Raw genomic sequence first — 9,719 nt, forward strand, 5'->3', positions numbered from 1 at the left:
GTTGTCCATCAATTTAACCCTTTAATGCCCAATCGGGGTCACTATGGGACCCCAGACATACATTTTTGGCTATAATATCTTTATTTGAAACATTTGGCAACCGCGCAATCAGGTATTTGTGTGGACGTGTCTCCCTACGTTTTCTGTTAGTATACCACGAACATTCGTGAGGTGCAGTGGTCTGTAAGAGAGATTTAGATAAGTGGGGTCTCGCTGTGACCCCGATTGGGCATTTAGAGGCACCAGAATATTTTTATTATTTTTAACATTTTTCGTCAGTTTACATTGAAAAAATGGACCGTAAGAGAATGAAAATGACAATAAGCGACCAAGAACATGAAAAAATTATCCGAAATATAGAAGAAGGGATATCAGACTCCGATTTCGACTATGAGATTACCGACGAATCAGATAGCGAAGAGCAAGATGTTTTTGAGGAAAATGTTTCGGAAACTGAGGACAATTTTAGAAGTCAACAGTGACGAGGAATCAGATGCAGAACCTACCGAAGTGGACGATAATATTAGTGAGGTTAGTGGTCCAACATATACATTCAAATCTGGAATGCAGTGGAATAGCCTACCTTTCGTGAGATCCAAGAGGCAACAAAAAAATATTATAAATGTACATCCAGGCTTAACAAACTATAGTAAAAATTCCAACACGTTTTTAGACTATTTCAATTTATTTTTGACCGAAGAGATGAAGAATGTCATATGCCTTCATACTAATGAAGAAGCTGTTAGGCGTTATCAAGAGTGGAACGAAAAACATCCGAATAACAAAAAGAAGAGTGGGACGGTACTTACCAACAATGAACTGGATAGCTTTTTAGGAGCACTTATCAAAGCTGGTGCTTTAAGGTGTGGGGAAAGAATCGACACGAGAGATATGGTCTACAGACACCTCAATACGCCGGTCATTTTTTACAGCCGCATTCGCTAGGAACCGATTTGAAGAATTATCGAGTTTCTTGAGGTTTGATGACAAAGTGACCAGGGTGGAGCGGAAGGAACAGGATAAGTTAGCGGCGATACGAGTAATTTGGGACATGTTCGTCTCTAACTGTGACAAAGCCTTTGAACCATACGAACATATAACCGTTGACGAACAGTTAGTGAGTTTTAGAGGAAAGTGTCCTTTTAGACAATAAATAAAATCAAAACCTTGCCGCTATGGGATAAAAATTTGGGCTGCCGCGGATGTTAAAACATCTTATTTATCAAAACTTCAGGTGTACCTTGGAAAACTAGCAGGTGGTAGAATAGAGAAAAATCAGAAATTTCGTGTTGTGAAAGATCTGGTGGAACCATATCATGGCAGTTGGAGAGGAATTACAACTGACAACTTTTTTACCAGTGTTCCTCTTGCTCAATATCTTTTATCTAAAAACCTTACTTTACTTGGGAACGTCCGCAAAAATAAACCTGATACACCACCACAACTAAGTTTGACAAAAAGACCTGCGGAGTCGTCAATATTTGCTTTTACTAAAGAATTAGCTATGGTTTCGTACATACCTAAAATACACAGGATGGTACATCTTCTTTCAAGTCAACACGATAGTGATATAATTTGTCAAGACTCTCAAAACAAACCCTTGATGATTTTAGGACTATAATAATACCAAGGGGTGGTGTTAATAATGCCGACAAACTGATTAGGGAATATTCCTGTAAAAGAAGAACTGCTCGTTGGCCATTCAGGCTCTTTATGAATATTATAGACATATGTGCACTAAATGCCTATATTTTATACATTGAAAAAAATCCTGATTGGAAGAAAAATAATTTTTCACGAAGACGTATTTTCCTGTTACAATTAGGGGCTGAGTTTGCTCGAAACAACATGGAAAAAAGAGCGAAATATATAAAACATAAAGCCTATGTAAAATCTGCTCTAAAAGATTGTGGCATACCAATGGTAAACCCAACTACCGAAGTTGCAACTCAATCCGTCCATTCAGCTAAGAAACGTGCTCGTTGTTACCAGTGTCCGCGAAACTGTGACAGAAAAGTGAATACCGTTTGCTCTTTTTGCAAAAAATTTATATGCCAGGTGCACAGAAAAGAAGAAAAAACTATTGTATGTAAAAATTGCAACTAAAAGTTATATGCTTATATTATTATTTAATTTTAATTTTGTTCGAATTGAAAATAATTTGTTTCTAGAAAAGCCGTTAATTTTGTATGAAAAATAAATAAAAATTATTCAAATATGCTTAAAATTATTTTTAACCGTGTTTTCCTTTTAGTCAGTGCTAAATGACGTTACTAAATTGAAAATTTTAGTGGGGTCCCTAGGAGACCCCACATGGGCATTTATGGTTATTTTCATATCACGGGCATTTAAGGGTTAAATTTTATATCAAAATAAAAGAAAAGTTTACACATCAAGCAATTATAGGATTTATTTTAAATAAATCACAACGTTTGATTGAGACAAATTGGTGCTGCTGTCCTATAGCATTCCGAATAATCTGTAAATGAATTACGCGTGACTTGGCATTGAAAATCAAGAATTTTTTCAACACAAGTATTATTCACTACGTCCCATGACCACACAAGAGCAGCGCCTAAACTCCATGGTTTGCAAGGTTCTATGTATGTAGGTAAATAGCAATCTGTAACAAGTTAGAAATTATGTAAATTAGATGTGGGCATTTTAAATATATACTCTTAAATTTTAAAACTATTGTGAAGCAACAAAACGTATAATATACTTGTGGTAAAGTATTACTTTAAAAAGAACCGGAATACTAAAAAAATAAATGCTTAACTTGTATGGAACAGAATTGTTAACATAGTTTAACAAACAGTAGATATGATAGACGATGTTATTGTAGACTCAATACACCAAACAAATATAATAAACGTCTGCATCAGGAGAGGAGCAAATGTGGACCCTGATTACTATCAGATCAAAAGTAAGGTAAGGACCAGAATTTTAAAACGTAAATTCCAATTTGTGTAACTGCTTACGTACAGTTTCACGATTCATTTGAGGAATTCTTCTTCTTCTTCTTCTTCAGCCTTCATTCATCCATTGTTGGACATAGGCCTCCTCCAATTGTTTCCACGCTTCCCTATCTTTTGCAATTCTCATCCATTGCTTTCCAGATACAGCTGTTATATCGTCTATCCATCTCTTTTTGGGTCTTCCCACGCTTCTTTTTGTTTCTCGAGGTCTCCAGAATGTCACTTTATGAGACCATCTGTTGGTGTCTTGTCTTGCTACATGTGCTACCCATTGCCATCTCAATGTCGCTATTTTTTCCATGATGTCGGTTACTTTAGTTCTTCGACGTATTTCGGTGTTAGGAATTTTGTCTCTGAGGCTTATATTTAACATGGCCCTCTCCATGGCCCGTTGAGTTACTCTTAATTGTTCTGCCATTTTTCTTGTTATTGCCATAGTTTTCAATCCATAAGTTGCAACTGGTAGTATACAAGTGTCATAGGTTTTTCGTTTTAAGTGTATTGGGATTTTTCTGTCTTTTAAAATGAAGCTCAACTTCCCAAAAGCAGCCCATGATAATTGTGTCCTTCTTTTAATTTCTAGGGTTTGATTTTCCTTTTCGTTTTTAATTGCATGTCCTAGATATATATATTGTTCTACCTTTTCTACATTGATGTTCTCTATCGTGATGTTTTCTAGGCTGTTGCTTAATATCTTTGTTTTGTCGAGATTCATTTTTAATCCTATTTGATTCGATTTGTGATCTAAATCTTGTAGCATTGATTTTAGTTCATGGATATCTGTGCTTATTAGTACTATGTCGTCTGCGAAACGCAAATGGTTAAGATATACTCCATCTATGTTTAATCCCTTTTCGACCCAATTTAGTTTTTTGAAGACATTTTCTAATGCCAAAGTAAATAACTTGGGTGAGATGGTGTCACCCTGTCTCACGCCTTTGCCAAGGTCTATTTTCATAGTTTCCAGATCATCATCTATTTTTACGTGAAAAGTAGCATCATCGTATATATTCTTAAAGAGGGCAGCATATCTTGAATCTACTCTGGCGTCGTCCAATGCTGTTAAGAAAGCCCATTTCTCGATACTGTCAAATGCTTTGTGATAATCGACAAATGCCAGATGTAGTGGTATGTTGTACTCTATTGTTTTTTCAATAACTGTCCGGATTGTTTGCAAGTGATCGATAGTGCTAAAACCCTTACGAAAGCCTGCTTGCTCCACCGGTTGGTATGCATCTAGCTTAGCTGTCAATCTATTTGTTATTATTCGGGTTAGTAGTTTGTAAAGGTGTGACAACAAGCTTATTGGTCGGTAGTTTTCTATATTTGCGGCGTCTTCTTTTTTATGGAGTAGAATGACTTCCGCATTTTTCCATGCTTTTGGTATTTGTCCTTCCAATAGGCATTTATTCAGTAATGCTCTCATTGCCTCTTCTAATGCAGTGCCTCCCATTTTTAGCATCTCTGAAGTAATTTTATCTTCTCCTGGTGTTTTCCCATTTTTCATTTGTTTTAGGGCGGCTCTAATTTCTGATGTTATTATTTCAGGGAGATCCTCTGAGCCCACATTTAAGATATGTTTTGTTGGTATACCGGGGTTCGAAATGGTAGAAGTATACAGCTTCTCGTAAAATTTTCGGATTTCTCTAACGATCTCTTCCTTATGCGAGCACAATGTTCCACGGTCGTCTTTTATCTTTATGATTTTATTCCTGCCAGCGGATTTACATGTTTTTAGTACATTCATGTTCTTATTGTTCTCTATGGTTTCAAGAATCTGGTTTGTTCTATAAGCTCTGAGGTCTTTTCGAATATTTTTCTTAGAAATTTATATCTATTTTCTTGAGGAATTACTTCATTACTATTTAATGCAGAAAAGATTTTATCCAGAGTAGAAGTTTCTTAATGGAAATAAAAAGAATGAACTAAACTCCGCCTGCTGGGTGGATTGAGTAGCTCAGTAAATGCCGGTGCCGGTCCCAAGCCCGGATAAAGAAGGAGGGTTGAGGCGATGGGCTAGCAACTCATTCCTTGTCAAAAGAAATAAATGCTAAAAATTTCGACCAAAAGCCTTGGAATACAAAGGATGGTTTAAAACAAAGACGACTAATGCAACGGAAAAGGAAAATGATATTGGCTACATGGAATGTATAAGGACTTAGAACCAAACAAGCAGAAGTATTCAAAGAATTAGCGGAACGAAATATGTATTCTCAACGAGACCAAGAAAAAGGGAAAAGGAAATGAAGAGAAAGGAGAATCTATACTTATCTACAGTGGAGTAAGTAAATATAACAGAGCTAAGAGAGGAGTCTCTATTATTATTCGAAAAAATCTTATAATGATATTAAAAACACTAAATAAACAACTGGAAATGAAAAAACGGGCACAATATCGTAATTATCGGAGTGTATGCCCAAATAATAAGTTAAAGAAAACTGTGAAATCTTTATACTAGGAGATTGAAACGGCAGAGTAGGAAAAGAAGAAAATAACAGAGTCGTAGGAAGATATTGGGATCAAATAACCAATGACAACGGAATGCATCTTAAAGATTTTTGTGAAACAATGTCTCTCAAAATTGGGAATAAATTTTTTTAACATAAAGACATCTACAAATTTACATGGATACAACCTACTAGGAATCTGCGCTCGATAATCGACTATTTAATCCAACGTCAAACTTCCCAGATGAAAACAGCTAACATAAGGGTATACCGTGGATCAGAATGTGGATCCGACCATCGTTTACTTATGGCCAACGTGATAGTTAAGTAAGTAACGTGAACTAACTTATCACTCTCAAGATTCATTTCATTTTTTATTTAATGAACTATAGTAACAATGCGCTATAATAAGTATTTACTTCTGTCAACACTCCCCCAAATGCCACACGCCATTTTTTTATTAAAAAGTACAATTCAAAGCTTTATTTTTAAACAGACCCATGACTACAATTTTATTATCGAAAATAAAATTTAAAAAAGCCTAGTGTTCACAAATTAAAACCATTTAAACGTCGTAAATTGTGGGGTAAAATTAAAACAATATGCATGTCGTCTATATAGAGGTAAAACTCACTAAGTGACATTTTAGCTCAAAACCATGTTTATATCAGTAAGTAACATTTAACATCTATACTTTCGCGTGGTATAACTCACTAGGTGCTACGTCTAATAATAAGGCAGTTATGGAATGGTAAAAAACATTCAGTGCACTTTGTCTACATTTCGTTGGGAGGTAAAAGTCAGGTTGCACTTAATGATTTTTACCTTTATGGCAATACTTTTTACACGGGATTTTGTAGTTTGGCAGCTGCGTACTTAATGAGAGTTTGAGGTTAGGTTTTAGTCTCTGTGGTTGTGTGGAGTTGTTATTAAAATTATTAAAAGTATAATATAGTGTAAATATATGCTGTCTCTTTGTAAGTTTGTGACTACGTTTATTTTAATTTTAATAAATCCCTAAATAATAGCCAAAATGAGAAATACTTATGCAGACAAACTTTTTGATTCATCAAAACCTACAAGTTCTGAGGTATGTAATATCAAGTGAAATAGTTTAAAATTACTTTAAAACAATTAAATTTTTATTTCAGAGATTTCCAAATCGTATTACACGAGTGTTTGCCAGTTCCAGAACTACTAAGATGCGAAAGTGTATTACATAAAGAAAATGAAGAACCAATGACACTAACAAAAAATGTAAATATCTACTTCCTACCTAGTGTTTATGTTTTTTTATAATAAGTTGTGTATGTAGTTACTGAATTGTGTATTTAATTTCCAGAATGTGCAGTCATTTCAACAAGGGATAAAAAATGATTTATTGTTTACTGAAATTAATTCCGGAAGCGTACAAACCAAGGTCAATGAGTTATTTGGTCACATTGAGGCTGAGAAGACTGTTCCAGATCAGATAAAGAAACACATATTACTTATTATATTTGTTATCCAAGTAATCATCACAATAATTCAGCCCGATGTTGCATCCACTGCTGAACATAGGCCTCCATAAATTACTCCATTGGGTTATCATCATGCAGAGACTAATTAACTTTTGTATTTTAGGTTCTGAAAGAGAATGTTGTAATGGCAAGAGTTAAAAGACAACGAAGTACATTAAAAATCGTTCCGTATTCATCAAGCAGTGACAGTGATTTTTCGTCTGATGACATAGATATGGACCCCTGTTTCAGACCATCGAATTCGCGTCTTTCTTCGACACCAGATATCTCCGATTTATCAGACTTCGCTGAAGCTACAGAAATTAATACCAAAAAATGTACATTAACAAGAAGGCGAAAACGAAATGAAAAGAACTGGAAAGTAAACATTACTAAAGAGAAACGTTCCAAATGTGAGCCATATTATAACAAATTTAAACAATGCAATGCAAAGGGTCCCAAATTTGTTGATTGTACAAATTGCAGATATAAATGCTCATTAAATTTTAATGAAGAGGATGGGAAGACATTGTGTCAGTCATATTGGTCTTTCAATGATTTTAAGAGGCAAAAAGATTTTATAATAAAAAATGTTACACCAGTTAAACCAAAACGTTTAAAAAATAATGTTAACAACAAAACGGTTTCAAGATTGTACTTCCTTGAAAGTCCCTCAGGACGGCACAGAGTATGTGCCAAGTTTTTTGAGAGAACTCTATGCATTTCTAATGGTCCCATAAACACAGCCTTACAAGGAACCAATTCAACAGGTTGTTTTTTCAGTGAAGATAAAAGGGGTCGCAAAATCAAGGGCCACCAGTCAAAGACTTTATTTGGACTCTAAATTATCAATTAAAAAAATGTACAATCTCTATCTCTAAAGTCTAGCTGAAAATCAAAAGCCAGTCAGTCATTGGAAATACAGGCAAATTTTTGGTAATGACTATAATTACTCTTTTTTCGTTCCTAAAAAAGATCAATTAGCAGCATGCAGTAAATATAACATGGCGGATGCAAAAAAAACAAGATTTAGAAATAGAATATTCAATGCACATAATAAGGAAGAATGAATGCCATGAAGCAAAAAATGCAGACAAAAAGTTATCTCAAAACGACAAGACATTTAAAACAGCAACATTCGGCCTTCAAAGTGTATTGCAACCACCTCACTCCCCAGTATCCCCATTTTACTACTCTCGAAAATTATCTGTATACAATTTAACCATTTATGAGGGTGATGGTGAGCACGCATCTTGCTACTGCTAGAATGAAGTTAATGGAAAGCGTGGTAGCAACGAAATTGGATCTATTCTGTTAAGTATATTACAAACTTACCCTCCACAGTTCTGAAAATATCATTGTTTTCAGACACTTGTGGAGGTCAAAATAGAAACCAGCAAGTGACTGCTGCACTTCTATATGCAGTGCATACTACGCATTTAGAATGCATAGAACAGAAATTTTTGGAGTCAGGACATAGTCATATGGAGTGCGACTCTATGCATTAGGCGATAGAACATTCTAAGAAAAACCGAACAGCTTTTATCATGAACGATTGGCTGGAAATATTTAGGTTAGCACGGCAGAAAAGATTACAGAAGAAGCCATATGCAGTACTAGAACTTAAATATACAGATTTCTATGATCTAAATAATTTGGCACGAACAATAATAAAAAATAGAACGAAAGATGAAGACGGCTGCACAGTATCCTGGCTAAAAATTAAATGCTTCAAATTTGTAAAAGAACATGCCGATGTGAATTTTTTTAGATATGACCATTCATCGCCGTATAAAAAATTAATTATTTCTTGTGGTCCAGGAAGAAGGAGTAATCGGAATATTTCAGAAATAAGGTTAAAATCTCTCTATAACGATTTACTCCCAATTTCAACTCCGAAGAAACGAGATCTAGTCAAACTTTGCAACGACAATCTCATACCAGATGAAGTTCATCATTATAATAAAAATCTACCAACAAGTACCTCTACAAATGACAACCTGTCAGAACCCAATTTTAATGAGGAATCAGAAGATTCAACATCAATTCATCCTTAAAATAAGTTTTTTTGTTATATTTTGTTTTGTTGTGTTCAATTTTACAGGAATTTATTATAATTTGTAATAGTAAACGAAATAATAACATTTTTCATCACTTCCTGTCTAGTTACTTTATCCCTAAGTACCAATCAGGAATATGATAGTTTGAGGTAAAATTCATTACGTACTTTTAGCTTAATAATTTTAAAATTATTGAGTTCTAATCATTTCTTTTAAAACAGGATAGTAAAGTAACACCTAACCTCCATAAATAATATCACTTCTATCTATAATAATCATAAATAAAATTATAAAGTGAAAAACGGAAAAAATGTTAAATATCTCTGTTGTACTTATTTGTAGTTGGTGAGTTTTACCTCTATATAGACGATGTATGTTTGTACATATTACGCTATGTTAGCTTAGTTTGGTTAGAGTTACATAATAAAGCCAACGACGAGTAAACTTTGAAATAAGAAGATCACGGTTGAAAAAAATTAGAGCAAAATTCGTAGTTGGTTACTAGTAGATAATTTAACGTAAACCAAACTAAATGTTTTTGATATATCGTTAATAAAAATAAAATTACCACTCTTTATAAAAGCACAGTAGTCTGCCTCAGCCTTCGAAAGAAGAATGGCCACAACGGCAAGCGAAAACAATAACAAAATGAACTTCATATTTTTTCTTTTGGAAAAGCAGCAATGAATTTAAAAATTTTATTTCATAACAATGAAATCAAAATTATTAATTTAG

The 9,719-nt window shown here is 34.2% G+C and overlaps 1 long non-coding RNA gene across 1 annotated transcript; it reads right to left on the reverse strand.

Annotated features, from left to right (window-relative positions):
* Nucleotides 1–2,384: 2,384 nt before the first annotated feature.
* LOC140438479 (uncharacterized) lies at nucleotides 2,385–9,719 on the reverse strand. Its single transcript, XR_011950550.1, has 2 exons — nucleotides 9,553–9,719; nucleotides 2,385–2,623 (listed from the first exon to the last, which is right to left on the reverse strand). It is a non-coding gene; the product is annotated as an uncharacterized lncRNA (long non-coding RNA).

Source organism: Diabrotica undecimpunctata, chromosome 4 (assembly GCF_040954645.1).
Source record: "Diabrotica undecimpunctata isolate CICGRU chromosome 4, icDiaUnde3, whole genome shotgun sequence".
Taxonomy (NCBI): Eukaryota; Metazoa; Arthropoda; class Insecta; order Coleoptera; family Chrysomelidae; genus Diabrotica; species Diabrotica undecimpunctata.